Source organism: Melanerpes formicivorus, unplaced genomic scaffold, assembly GCF_026170545.1.
Source record: "Melanerpes formicivorus ecotype bairdi unplaced genomic scaffold, bMelFor1.0.p_v2 SCAF_11, whole genome shotgun sequence".
NCBI lineage: Eukaryota > Metazoa > Chordata > Aves > Piciformes > Picidae > Melanerpes > Melanerpes formicivorus.
Window position 1 is genome coordinate 4,861,465 of NW_027142363.1, and position 14,508 is coordinate 4,875,972.

Here is a 14,508-nt window from a genome sequence, read left to right on the forward strand (position 1 = left end):
AGAACTTTCTCCTCACCTCAAGCCTAAACTTCCCCTGGCACAGTTTGAGACTGTGTCCTCTTGTTCTGGTGCTGGTTGCCTGGGAATAGAGACCAACCCCTACCTGGCTACAACCACCCTTCAGTTAGCTATAGACAGCAATAAGGTCTCCCCTGATGGGACACAAGTTGGCTGAGGCTTCAAGAGGTGTTTGGTTCACAACCAAAGAGAAAATTCAGAATAAGAACAGAAATAACAGATTTTGTAAACATGTGTGTTCCCCACCCATTAAACTCACGCAGGACAGACTATTTCAGCTGGGCTTCATCTTAGTCTCATAAATTGAAAAATGCCTACTTTGAAACTGCTCATCTGGATTTTTTTTTGTGCTATGACAAGCACGGGTCTGAATACTGCTTGGTGAGTTCACAGACAGTCTCTGCTGCCTTGCATTCTAGAGTGCTTTCTTCTGTACCCCAAATCTCCCAGGACAGAGGAAAAATCCCTTTCCCTGCATATGATTCACTTAGCACAGACCAGCCAGGGCCAGGGAAGCAACCCATTTTCCTCTTGGCTCTGCAGCCAGCCACCCTTAACAACATGCAACCATTACACTCTGCACACAAACGAAGACAGCTGCCATCTGCAGCACACATCATAAATCTTCCGTGGATTGCTAGCACCACTGACGATAATTAATTAAGCACCAATTGGGATAATTATTTTTAAATCAATGATTTCTAAATCATTATTTAAAAATGACATTAATAAATTCCCAATTGAAGTAGCCATAACGTTTTGGAAGCTGTGAATGCTTTTGAATGTATTTTATCTCAACCAGTTAATTTTCTGGTGTGCCTTTTTGGTTTGGTTGTTTGGTTGGTTGTTTGGTTGGTTGGTTGGTTGGTTTGGTTGGTTTTGTTGGTTTTGTTTGGTTTATGTTTGTTTATTTGTTTTTTAATTGTATTATAGATCTTCCACATGAATAAATAATTTGTTCATTATTAGCAGACTCTCATGTCTGCAAATGGGAAGTGATGGCTTTTTCCAATAATGTATTTAAATGTTTCCAATAATGTATTTAAAAGAGGAAGCAACTTAAATAAGTTTTCAGAGAGGTAACTCTGCTCTGCATATGCAATAAAATAACCATATTCATTACTTCAGGAGGCTGATGCAATCTCTTTCACAAATACACACACCCTCAAAAGCACCAGGAATTAGTAATGTATTGAGTCTACTTGGTTAATTGATACAGATATAATCATGCTACCTTTCCAAAGAATTATGCAGGAGCTGCAAATATCACCTGGAATAAAGCACAGTGCACCTCAAGTAATAGCCTAATGATTTTGAAACAAAAAAGTCTTCAAAATAGTGATGAATATCGTAGCTTTATATCCAAAATAAATGACTATTACTACTAAAACAATTCCCACCTCCATCCCATCTTTTCTGTAGCAGTCATGACATGTTCTCACCATCTCATGTTTCAAGTTGTATCCATCTTTTCCACTATTATTCTGGGTGAAGCCATTGCTAAGAAGTTCTTCACAGAAAGAGTGATTGGCCATTGGAATGTGCTGCCCAGGACGGTGGTGGTGTCACCATCACTGGAGGTGTTTAGGAAGAGACTGGATGAAGCGCTTGGTGCCATGGTTTAGTTGCTTAGGGGGTGTTGGGTGATAGGTGGGACTTGATGATCTCAAAGGTCTTTTCCAACCTAGTCTGGTCTATTCTATTCTATTCTATTCTATTCTATTCTATTCTATTCTATTCTATTCTATTCTATTCTATTCCATTCCATTCCATTCCATTCCATTCCATTCCATTCCATTCCATTCCATTCCATTCCATTCCATTCCATTCCTTCTTGGTTTCTTCTAAGTAACTTGTGGTTCTCCTTAATTCAAGATTTTCCTTAGACAACATAAACTGATTGTGCTTTTAAATATCTTAGTTTATGAATTGATCAACTTCTCCTTAAACACATGTATTTTCAGGGCTGATAATGACCATGCCCTTGCAGGAGTCAAGTGTGCTTAAGTAGTACTTTTTAATATCTGAATCTTTCTGTGCTAAGTTAACATGTAGAATAACCATCTGAAAATTGTGTCACCCTATTCTGCTAAACCAGATTTAACCTCAGAGGATTTACGTATAAAGCACTACTCAGTCTTTTCAAGCAGAATAAAACAAACCAAAAGGAGTTTGGCTGGCTTGCAGCAGCAGCAGCAGCAATTTATTTCTCCTATATAAACAGGAAATATTTTCAAAGTTCCACCGTTCAAGGTTTCAAAGTCACCAAGTAACATAAAGAGGTTTAACTTTGACCTCAAATGTTGCAAATCTTTCACCGTTAGGACTTCACAGGCTCAAGCCTTGGTGTCAGCAGGTATTAAAGAGTCTGTCAAGGTTTAGAGGAGTATCTGAACATTTTAAATGCTACTATATCCATACAGAATCCAAGTGCATTTTTTTTTCCCCTGGACAATATTAACAGTACTTTACTACCTAAGAAGCTTCATAGAGAACACTCTTTCAAAGCAGCAGTGGCATATCTAAGACTGCAGACATTACTTGCAGTCTTCATTCAAGCCTTACTCAACACAATTGCATGGGAGTTAATCTATGAGTAAAAGTGCAGATGAAGATTGCAAATGTTTGCCTTTAATGTACTCCTTTATGACCAATGTAATGGAAAAAAAAGCCTCACACTGTTGTATGGTAATTGCTAGCAAATGACTGAGGCCTTGTAACATTATAAAAGAGCTTTTGTCTATTTTTGTACTGCAGGCCTTTGTTTATCATTTTGTAAGGCAATATATATGTTAAATTGACAGTATCTGCATAGCAATAGTTTACAGGCCTTGATATGCTTTAAGACATGAGCATGAGTGTTCCCTGGGGCTTAGGGGGGAGGACAGGATTATCCTTTGACTTGACATTTGTTCACTTTATTTTCAGAAGTACTGCACAATCTTTATTGTTCAATTCTCATCTTGTTTTAAATCTTGTCTGGAAAATAGTGTTTCAAGATGCCAGATGTCATTATACCCTGGTGGCAATTAAACAGAAAAACAAATTCCTTAGTTCAGGCTTTCACATGCCTAAACTGGATGGTTTGGGAAAATGCTTTGGTATAGGATGAATTATATGGAGATTTATTTCAGTTAGAATTCTGAAATCATAGTTTTTCCAGTGAAGCAATATTGATTAATTTGATATAAGGGTGAGGGGTTTGGAGCACAAACCAAGGAGAGGAGAGGCTGAGGGAGCTGGAGAAGAGGAGGCTCAGGGCAGACCTTCTTGCTCTCTACAACTACCTGAAGGGAGGTTGTAGCCAGGTGGGGATTGGTCTCTTCTCCCAGGCAACAAGCACCAAAACAAGAGGACACAGTCTCAAGCTGCACGAGGGGAGGTTTAGGCTGGATGTTAGGAAGAAGTTCTTCATAGAAAGAATGATTGTCCATTGGAATGGTCTGCCCAGGGAGGTGGTGGAGTCACCATCACTGGAGGTGTTTAAGAAGAGACTGGATGGGGTGCTTGGTGCCATGGTTTAGTTGATTAGATGGTGATGGGTAATAGGTTGGACTCAATGATCTCAAAGGTCTTTTCCAACCTGGTTAATTCTATTCTATTCTATTCTATTCTATTCTATTCTATTCTATTCTATTCTATTCTATTCTATTCTATTCTATTATATTGTATTCTATTCTATTCTATTCTATTCTATTCTATTCTATTCTATTCTATTCTATTTTTAATAATATTAAGATTTTAAAATTAAAAATGCTGGTCAGGATAATATGTGATAGATGTCTTAAGGATACCAAGCTGGTAATTCACATAAGATAATTCTGACACCGAAGAACTGTGATCTTGTGAATTTCATATATATTAGACCTTAAACACTCATCATGTACCATAACTTGAACATTTTGATTATTTTTATGTACCAAGGGAGTCACTGTAGGATTTTTCCTCATCTTCTCCATTTCCCTGATGACATGTTACTTTTGTTCTTTTCCTGTGGAAATTCTGAAGTTTAATACCGTTGTATAGAATTAAAAATAAATCAGTGCTGTTGTAAAGGAAAGGAGGAGTACTTTGATGAGCAGCAATGTTCTTTGTAGAATAAAAGCAGGGAATAGCTGGTAGAAATCAGCACACTGCAAGCAAAGGCTGGAACTCTGTAAAAAAATGCATCATGACAGACAAATTGGATGCAAACACAGTAAAACTCATGCCCTGGATCAGATTCTCAGAGCTCTTGGTCAAGATAATGTTTTAACTGATTTTAATATTCACTATAAAGTACAGATATTGGCACTATCAGAGAGATATCCATAGAATAGAATAGAATAGAATAGAATAGAATAGAATAGAATAGAATAGAATAGAATAGAATAGAATAGAATAGAATAGAATAGAATAGAATAGAATAGAATAGAATTAACCAGGTTGGAAAAGACCTTTGAGATCATTGAGTCCAACCTATCACCCATCACCATCTAATCAACTAAACCATGGCACCAAGCACCCCATCCAGTCTCTTCGTAAACACCTCCAGTGATGGTGACTCCACCACCTCCCTGGGCAAAATGAAAGAGGGACTGACTCTGCACTCAAGTATACACTGCATTTTACAAGAATATTATCATTTAGACATGTTAATGAGCACAGTGGACAGCGTGCTTGAGTATTCCAATATGAAAATTTTTGTGTTCACTCTCTAAAGTCTATCAACTACAAGTGTGCAATGTACACCAGTAACACTCCAACTTAATTTTCCTTCAGACACATACCCAAATGATGAGGAAGTGGGGGAGGGATGCTCAGTCTTGCCCTGCCATCTGAGCTCCCAGTTAAGGCTCAAACCACCACACCAAAATAGACCCATCTTCTTACTCACCTAGTGTGTGCACTGACCATTCCTTGGCCTGCAGCCACTCCCCAAAAACATTTGAAAATTAACTCCACCTATGCAGTCTTAATTCTTTGACACTGTTCTTGGAAACATTTACTTGGGAATGGACATGACGATTGAGAGGCTGCCAATTCCATCACAGCCAATAGTTTGCCCTACTGCAATTCCTCTCACAGTCCCTCTGTGCAATGCAGCTAGTATAAAGAGAGGACTTCTTTCTTATACCAGCCCACAGACACAGAGGGAGTTTTGTCTCCTCGTTCAGCTTCCACAGCATCTTTGCCTCTAATTAAAAATACCTGTCAGTGATCTCAGGGAAACCCCATAAGTCATCATTCAAATTTGATCCTCTGGGATAAACAAACAAATGATGCCACTGAGAGTTAAATTCATGACAAAAGCTGCTCTTTGCTGACTGACATCTCCCTGAGAGCCCATTCCTGCTTGGGCCTCTGAGCTCCCCTCGCACTCACAGATCACTCAGGCACTTGTGAAACCTTCATTGAGCTGCCCACATTTGGCATGCACCACAAACATTCTGCAATTAATTATCCCTCTATATGCTAGTTTTCTATAGAGGGTACTAGTGTCCCTCTTGGCATTTCTTTATTCAAGTGTAAGTTCAGCACTGTGATGAGGAGACATGTGAGACATATGCAAGTTACTTCTTTAGCTGTCACCTTTTTTAATTTGATGTGAGGGTTTTGGAAATTATTTGAAATGAAACCATGCAATTTACTACCAACTGTGGAGACAGTGACTTGGAGAGTGCAGGAAGGCATTTCTGAGTTGAGAGCAAAACAGGTCATTCAGCTTTCACAGGCAGTACATCAGGAATTTGAATTAGGAGGTTAAGGGCTGAGAAAAATAACATGAATATTCATCATTGTAACTCCAAAGACTAGGAGAGCTTCTACAAGAGAAAGCTCCTGCACTGTTTTGTTTCAGATACACCAATGGGCACATTAACATGGACAGGTCGTCAGCTGACTTTGGGAGTGCACAGGGACAGTGGTTGTGTCTCATCCTTTTGTGGTCAGGCAAAAGATAATGAAAGCCTTATGTAGGAATTCTGAAAACATCATCTGAACAGCCTGTGGAACTCTTGCTAATGCAGAGGTGGCTGAAAATTGGATGCTTAGAGAAGATTTTGGAAAATGGCAAAAAAAGAACTAAGACTAAATTACCCTTTGTGCTTCCAATTAAAGCATACAATGATAGTGCTTGGAGAGAGGAAATGTGTGGGAAGAAAAACACAGAAAGAACAGCTGTATTTTTTCAGGCTTTCTCTAGAAAGCACGTTGATCTTTGTACATGGCAGGCAATGAAATGAAACAATATTTCCTAGAGCAGGCAAAATGCCACTCTAACAGATGGAGGAAGTGCAGGCATGCAAGAGGACAAGTTTATGAATTGATGCATGTGCTTGTTTTCTGTCCCAGAATGATGAAACAGCAGCTTCTTGAGAATTATTTCAACTCCTACATTTACAGAACTTTACCAGCCTAGCCTCAAGCTTTCTTAAAATGGCTATGGATTTCATTTCTTGAAAGACAGCTTTAGTTGTTTTGATAGTCACTTAAAGAGTCCACATGATAATATTTATCTGCATGAAGACAAGTTGTATTTCATTATATGATTGTATTTGTTATTTCTTAGTTTAAGGTGTTTAAGCACCATTCATTAGGCTTCCAACTGTATAGAAGGCTGAACATGAGCCAGCAGTGTGCCCAGGTGACCCAGAAGGCCAATGGCATTCTGGCCTGGGTCAGGAATAGTGTGGCCAGCAGGAGCAGGAAAGCCATTGTGCCCTGTACTCAGCACTGGTTAGGCTACACCTTGAGTCCTGTGTCCAGTTCTAGGCCCCTCAGTTTAGGAAAGATGTTGAGTTGCTGGAAGGTGTCCAGAGAAGGGCAACAAAGCTGGTGAGGAGTTTGGAGCACAGCCCTGTGAGGAGAGGCTGAGGGAGCAGAAAGGAACACTGATTTCTTCAGATCAAAAAATGAAGTAACATTCTCCCTCTGAGGACTATGCGGTAAAATGTCCCTTACATGTCCACTTCAAATGCTGTAGTCCACATGCTTGAGGAGTAAAGATACAGAAAATCAAACAAGGAATTTATAGAAGAAAACAAAAATAATTAAATAAGTGAGCTATTGAGACAAAAATCACATTTTTAGTTAATTAACTGACACTACAGAAATTGTTGTTTTAAGCCTTTTCACAGCTCTTGGTACATCAGAGTGAAGTATGAGGGGTAAAGCTGTGACCTGTTAGACAGTCACCTGAATAACCAAATTTGCCTTTCTGCCTCTTGGCAAATCAAGGAGCAATCATGCAACTGGGAATCATAACTAGGAATCACAGTCTTAGGAAGCAGATACTGGCTTATTGCACCCTGCAACTCATTTGGAATTTCTTTAAGTGAAATAGTTACTCTGGGACATACCATGGTTGAGTGTTTCTTCATGCATATTGAAGGTGACACAGAAAGATTAGAATAAACATACAGCTAAATAGAGTGAAGATACTTGAAAACCATATTGAATTACTAATTGTATCACAGTATCACCAAGGTTGGAAGAGACTTCAAAGATCATTGAGTCCAACCTGTCCTGTAATTGTGATACAGGACAACCATCTGGAATATGTAGATAGAGCTTTCAATTAGCAATGGCCCCTTGGGTTGAAAGAAAAGTTAGTTTACATCACAGTGGATGACACTTGCATGTGTAGAATTTGTCCAAGGACTGCTGCCTCCAGCTGACAGACTTTTTATGCAACCAAAGCTAGTGTTTAATCTTCAAACTGGTAATGTGCCAATTTATGATGGTAATATCTAAGCCTGGAGAATTGAGACTCCTGATATAGTTTCAATATCTTTCTCTAGCAATTCTAAATTTTTTTCTCTTTGCCTTTTCAAAGAGTCATCCAGAAATATCCTTGAACTTCCTTCCTTAGCAGTGCTGCCTGCATAGCCGGTAAGACTACTGATCTCACACTACCTCAAAATTTGCTCTGCAAGAGCGATCTTCCTGCTAACTTTGCAACAGGTCTTTCTGCACTGTGCTATAGCCACATTAATAATGAATGAATCCATTTTGATCAATGGCTTGACAATGAATATCATATGACTTCTCCATTATTAAGATCATTACATGACACTAGAGGTAACTGTTCAGTGTAATTTAGAGGGACTTAGCTGTATGATCTCTTTCTCTCTTAATAGAATTTCTGGGACTGAAACACCCCAAATCACAGTGACTATTTAACCTGAGGTTCAGTGATTTTACAGTTTATGCTATAAACCATCTTGTGAATCAATAGGGTGATAACATGTATCACTGTCTCTGTGAACAATTTAATATAATCTTGCTGTCTACACAGTGCCTATCAGCACCATCAAAAATGTGTTCCCTGAAGATCTGAGACAGACAGGTAATTATCCTAAAACTGACAAACAGAACTAGCAACTGAAGAGAACCGCTCCTCTCTTGCTTTTAAAAAGCTATCCCTTTTAATTTTGTTTTTCTTTGTTTGTACCCACTTTTGCCTTAGATATTGCAACTGATTATGCAATGAGCATAGAACATTAATCACATTGCTTAACTAGATACTTCCTAAAGGTCACCCCGCTTGAAACATGGAGCTTTCCCACAAGCTGTCTGCAAACCCTTGATTAACGATGCATTTCCCTGCTCTGCCCCTGCCCGCTTGGATCCTTGTTCTGCACTGCTCCTGTGCTCCTGGTTCTCATGTGAGTGGCAAGCCTACCAAAGAGACCTGAGAAATTGCTATGTAACCTTTGCTGATGTTCAGTGTTTCCCAGTCTTCCAGTTTTCACTCTGTGCATCTCTCCAAGTTTCAGGTTACAGTTACCTGCTTCAGGTTTACAGTTTCACAGGCAGAATTTGCAGTGACAGATGACAAATGATTGCTCTAGATTACATTGCCAGCAGAGTTTTGACAAATGTTACAGGGCTAGCAAATCTTGCCCCAAATAAATAGGCATCACTGGATACTGTGGCTAGTTCTCACTCATGCAATCTCAGTTTTGAATCTATGCTAGAGATTCAGCTGTAGTAAGAATATTGCAATGGAATGTACTGAGGGAAGATGTCATGGTGAAACATGATAGAAGGATTGATGATAGCATGGGTAAGAATGACTCAGTGTCTGGATTTGAGTCCTACGTGTTGCGGGTTAAATGTGGTTTCTGACCAGATTCTCCTCTGTGGAATGGGGCAAGCCACTGCAGCCCAGACACCTGGGTCTCTGCTGATCTACATACTCACAACTTGCTTGTGAAATGGAATGGAATGGAATGGAATGGAATAGAACAGAACAGAATTAACCAAGGTAATCACTGTACATTTTAACCCCTCCCACCAAGGTTAAGGATATTCCATACAGGAGGTGGATCATGCCATCTCTTCTTAAAAAGTACACCTTAGTGGCCTGCCCATGAGTAAACATGATTTAGACAACTTCACAAGTGTTTCCCATCTCTCATTTCTACAGGCCAAATCCTGAGAAACAGCCAATGCTTTGGAGCACTTGGAAGTTAGGAGCATTTGGCATCATTAGTGCCTTTAACTGTGTTCAGCTACAAAGAGTGAAAAGAAATGATGCTCTAACCCACAATGCAGAGGACTATACTGCTACTACTTTATGGTGTGATACTAAAAATAAATCACAGAATTAATACTGAGATTAAAGCCTGGACTAGTATTTGTTTTCCAGTGTAACTGATCACATTTACATCTGTGAAAAAAACACACTGTAATCTTAATTGAAATTATGTGTTATAATCAACCAACCAACCCTCCTAAACTCAAAATATCCTTACTAGACCCTACTTGTAAGGATTTGCAGTATCCAAATATTTGAAATTCAGTCCAACTAAAACACTCCAAGATTTAAGTACACAGGATTATGACCTGGAATCACAGTCCACGGAAGATGCAAGGAGTAGAACATCAATATTTATAAACTGATTGCTCAAGAAATGCCTCACACTTTTCAAAAGAAAACAGAACTTCCTATTTCAGCACTGCAACTGCCTTCCAGAGACAAAGACACGAGCTGTGAAACAGTTTTATTTCAGAGCACCGAAGGAGCAAAATATGGGGAAATTGTGAATATACATTGATTAATTTCAAATGCAGGCTGTTGCTCTAACAGAATACTTATGCGGCATGTATATGGCCAGCTTCACTTCTGCTGCATCTATATGGCCAGCTTCACTTCAGACTTCATTTTTTGCAACCAAAAGAAAATGATATTTTTAGGAAAAAAAAAATGTTCTAGCATATTTAAAAAATATATTTAAAAAAAAAATGTTTAAATTGCTTTCTAAATAAGGATTTTCTGGATCAGCTCTTTGCATGCTGTTTATGTGCAAGCTTCCTACATTTTGCATTGCTGAATAATTGAGAACATTAGCTTCCAAACCATGAAAAATTCATTTTATCATGATGTATTATTAATCAATTTAATTTACAGTGATCTGAAAAGTCCCACTTTCGGTTATGGTGCTTGAAGATATGTTTAGACAGTGCTTTGGTCTCTGTTATAGCACTTTTATATAACTCTCTCTTACCTGATGCACTTCTCAAAATGGGTCATACTGCATATACAAGGTAACAGATAAAATGGATGAAAGAGAACCAGTTGACATAATTTATTTGGCCTTCAAAACCCTTTTGACAAAGTCTCACAGAGAATGTCACTGAAAATCCGAGTAGCTGGAGAACAGAGCAAGCTATTTGAAATTATCTAAAGCTGCTTAGCCAGACCAAAAGGAAAACATTGTGTGTTAAAAATAAAAATGTCATTTTTACTGTATAAAGTTATGATAACTCTGCTCTCTAAATTTATTTTCAACATATTAGTGCATTTCACAATGTTTCAGGCAGTCATTTAGTTAAGGTTTACTAATATTTAATCACCAAACAATCCGTTTGGAAATGGCAACTATTGGTCTAATTTCAGATGTATTTATCTGGAATTAAATAAATATCTTATTTCACTATGGCTCCAGGGGCATTTCTGTCCACTTTAACACTAATGGAAAAGCAACATTTGAGTGATATGAAAACTTCTGTGACTTAGACTCCTTCCTCGAATTTTGCAAAGTGCTGCTGGTCACGGAAGTCTGCTTGCTACATCAGATGTGGTAATCATGCAGTCTGGTAACAAAAATAAACCATTAAAATATAAGCTGATAATCAAGAACTGCTGATGAACAGTGGAAATGTTTATAGAGACTAGAGCTGTGCATGTTTGTCAGGACGAAAGATTATTACAAACATCAGGTAAACCTCAAATGTAAAACAAGCCATGCAGGGAAGTAGAAGCCTGAAACTCTTGTTCACCTTAAAAGAGTTCAACTTCTCTGGCAAAGACCTCTGTGAAAGACCTTTGAGATCATCAAGTCCAACCTATCATTCAACACCATCTAATCAACTAAACCACATCACCAAGCACCCCATCCAGACTCTTCCTAAACACCTCCAGTGATAATGACTCCACCACCTCCCTGGGCAGCACATTCCAATGGCAAATCACTCTTTCCATGAAGAACTTCTTCCTAACATCCAGCCTAAACCTCCCCTGGTGCAGCAGACCAGAGCATGCACAAATAAGGAATAAATGAGACAGCTGTGATACTTTTGCCCAGGGGAAGTTTAGGCTCAAGGTGAGGAGAAAGTTCTTCACCGAGCGACTCATTCGTCATTGGAATGTGCTGCCCAGGGAGGTGGTGGAGTCACCGTCCCTGGAGGTGTTCAAGAGGAGATTGGACGTGGCACTTGGTGCCATGGTCTAGTCATGAGGTCTGTGGTGACAGGTTGGACTTGAAGATCTGTGAGGTCTCTTCCAACCTTAGTGATACTGATACTGTGATACTGACACTGCTTAAAAAGGAATTACATTTAAAGTGGAGAGGCACAATAAAAAGGCATTAAATAATGAAATGTGATGAAAGAATGTTGTATTGCTAGCCTCTTGAATTTGTGACACTTGAAAGATATTTGTTTTTCTTTTTATAGGAATTTTTAATGTTGGATATTCAAGACAACAGTAAACTTAAACTAATCCAGGTAATTTGTAGACAAATAGTAGAGCACATCCCTCCACCCCTGGAAGCAACCTAGGCAAGACTAAAATAAATGATGCCATGCAAAAATATTTATGCAAATAGGCTGGGAGAAATTTTGCCAAAAAGCTGACAGTTTACCAAAATAATCCTGTGAATGAAATTAGTAAAGAATTTCAAGCAGAAGTGTCTGCAAGGCTACAGAAAAACACCAACAGGCTGTGGGGAGAAAGTGTGCCTCTATCAGTGAGAGCCCTGCCTACAGAGAAGGCACTGCAGGCAGGTGGCTGGGGAGGCTTCAGTCTGAGCTAAAAGCACTGGTATGAGATCAGTATTTTAGGGAAGCTTTGTTTCAAAACCAAGAAGGCTGTGAGCCAGAACACTGCCCCTCAAGGCAGTCCCTCCTCCATTCAAAGATGGATTCCTCACAAATTTGTACTTCCTTAAAAATAAACATGCTGGCATCAAACACACACAACTTGTCACATCTCTCCTCCTAACAGAAATAACTTTGTAGACCCCAAGCTTTCGCTAGCTGCTTATATTAAAAAGAAGAAGAACATATGGATATAAAATATGTGTTATAGATGGGAAAATGGGAGTAAGCTAAGTGACTTGTCAAAGCAAAATGTCAGCGCACCCTGATTATTCACAGGGGATGTTCCCAAGGTTTGTCCTTATTTCCAGGAATGATGTGACCTCAGACTCTGTGAGGGATGGTCATCATTCTCAGGTGTTCACACAGAGACACAGCACACCAGTCTCATGTGTTAATGAAAATAGCAAGCCCTGGCCTTACAGTAATTTGTCAAATGCTTGTGGCTATAAAATGAAATCCATAACAAATACACTTTCTGTGATCACAGTATCACAGTATCACTGAGGTTGGAAGAGACCTCGAGGATCATCGAGTCCAACCTGTCACCACAGACCCCATGACTAGACCATGGCACCAAGTGCCACGTCCAATCTCCTCTTGAACGCCTCCAGGGTCGATGACTCAACCACCTCCCTGGGCAGCCCATTCCAATGACTAATGACTCGTTTGGTGAAGAACTTTATCCTCACCTCGAGCCTAAACCTCCCCTGGTGCAGCTTGAGACTGTGTCCCCTTGTTCTGGTGCTGGTTGCCTGGGAGAAGAGACCAACCCCTTCCTGGCTACAACCTCCCTTCAGGGAGTTGTAGACAGCAATGAAGTCACCCCTGAGCCTCCTCTTCTCCAGGCTAAACAACCCCAGCTCCCTCAGCCTCTCTGTAGCCTCTCACAAGCAGAAACTGATTGAAGGGTATGTGTACATACTGAAGTTCATCTCATTGTCTGTTTCGAATCTTGATGTACATATTTGTTCACCTTTGGTAGCAATAAACTACCTAAACCAAAGTTCATGATGAAATCCTACATTGTGTAAAAAAAATGTGACCTCAAATTATTTCCACAAGCACCTTAGGCCTATATCTGCAAAAATACCATGTGACATGCACTGGTGTTCTTTACCAGGACACATCCCTATCCTAGACTAGATATAATTGACCCTTGTGTTGCTTGTGTCAATTGGAAGAATCTACTTCTTGTCATTGTCTGGAAATGCTGTGACCAGTACAACACAGTATATATATCATGTGATAAAGAAAAGCTTCTTCTTCTAACAGCAAGTAAAAGTTACCTTTTTAAAAAATATTACAAAACCTCTGGTAAATCTTCACTGTCTAACAAGAAAAATAATGATGTATAACGATGCATACTAAGCCTTTGCTGCCCAGGGTTCCTGTAACTTATACACTGCCAAATTATGCAAAAAAACCCAACCCAAACCAAAACCCACCCCAAACACAAACAAACAAACAAAAGCCACCTTGATTGTAGCCAGCAGGAGCAGGGAAGTAATTTTGTCCCTGTACTCAGCACTGGTTCAGCCACACCTTGAGTCCTGTGTCCAGTTCTGGGCCCCTCAGTTTAGGAAACATGCTGAGTTACTGAAACTTGTCCAGAGAAGGGCAACAAAGCTGGGGAGGGGTTTGGAGCACAGCCCTGTGAGGAAAGGCTGAGGGTGATGTGGTTGCTTAGCCTGGAGAAGAGGAGGCTCAGGGGAGATCTTTTTGTTCTCTACAATTACCTGAAGGGAGGTTGTAGCCAGGTGGGGGTTGGTCTCTTCTCCCAGGCAGCCAGCATCAGAACAAGAGGACACAGTCTCAAGCTGTGCCAGGGGAAGTTTAGGCTCAAGGTGAGGAGAAAGTTCTTCACAGAAAGAGTGATTGGCTATTGGAATGTGCTGCCCTGGGAGGTGGTGGAGTCACCATCACTGGAGGTCTTCAAAAAGGGATTGGATATGTCAGTTGAAGCCATGGTTTAGTTAGTCATGAGGTGTTGGGCGATAGGCTGGACATGATGATCTCTGAGATCTTTTACAGCTTGAATGATTCTGTGATTCTATGAAAATCTTTTTCCAGTTCTGACAAACTCTCTATACCCACTTAATAAAGCTTTTAAAGAGAATACAA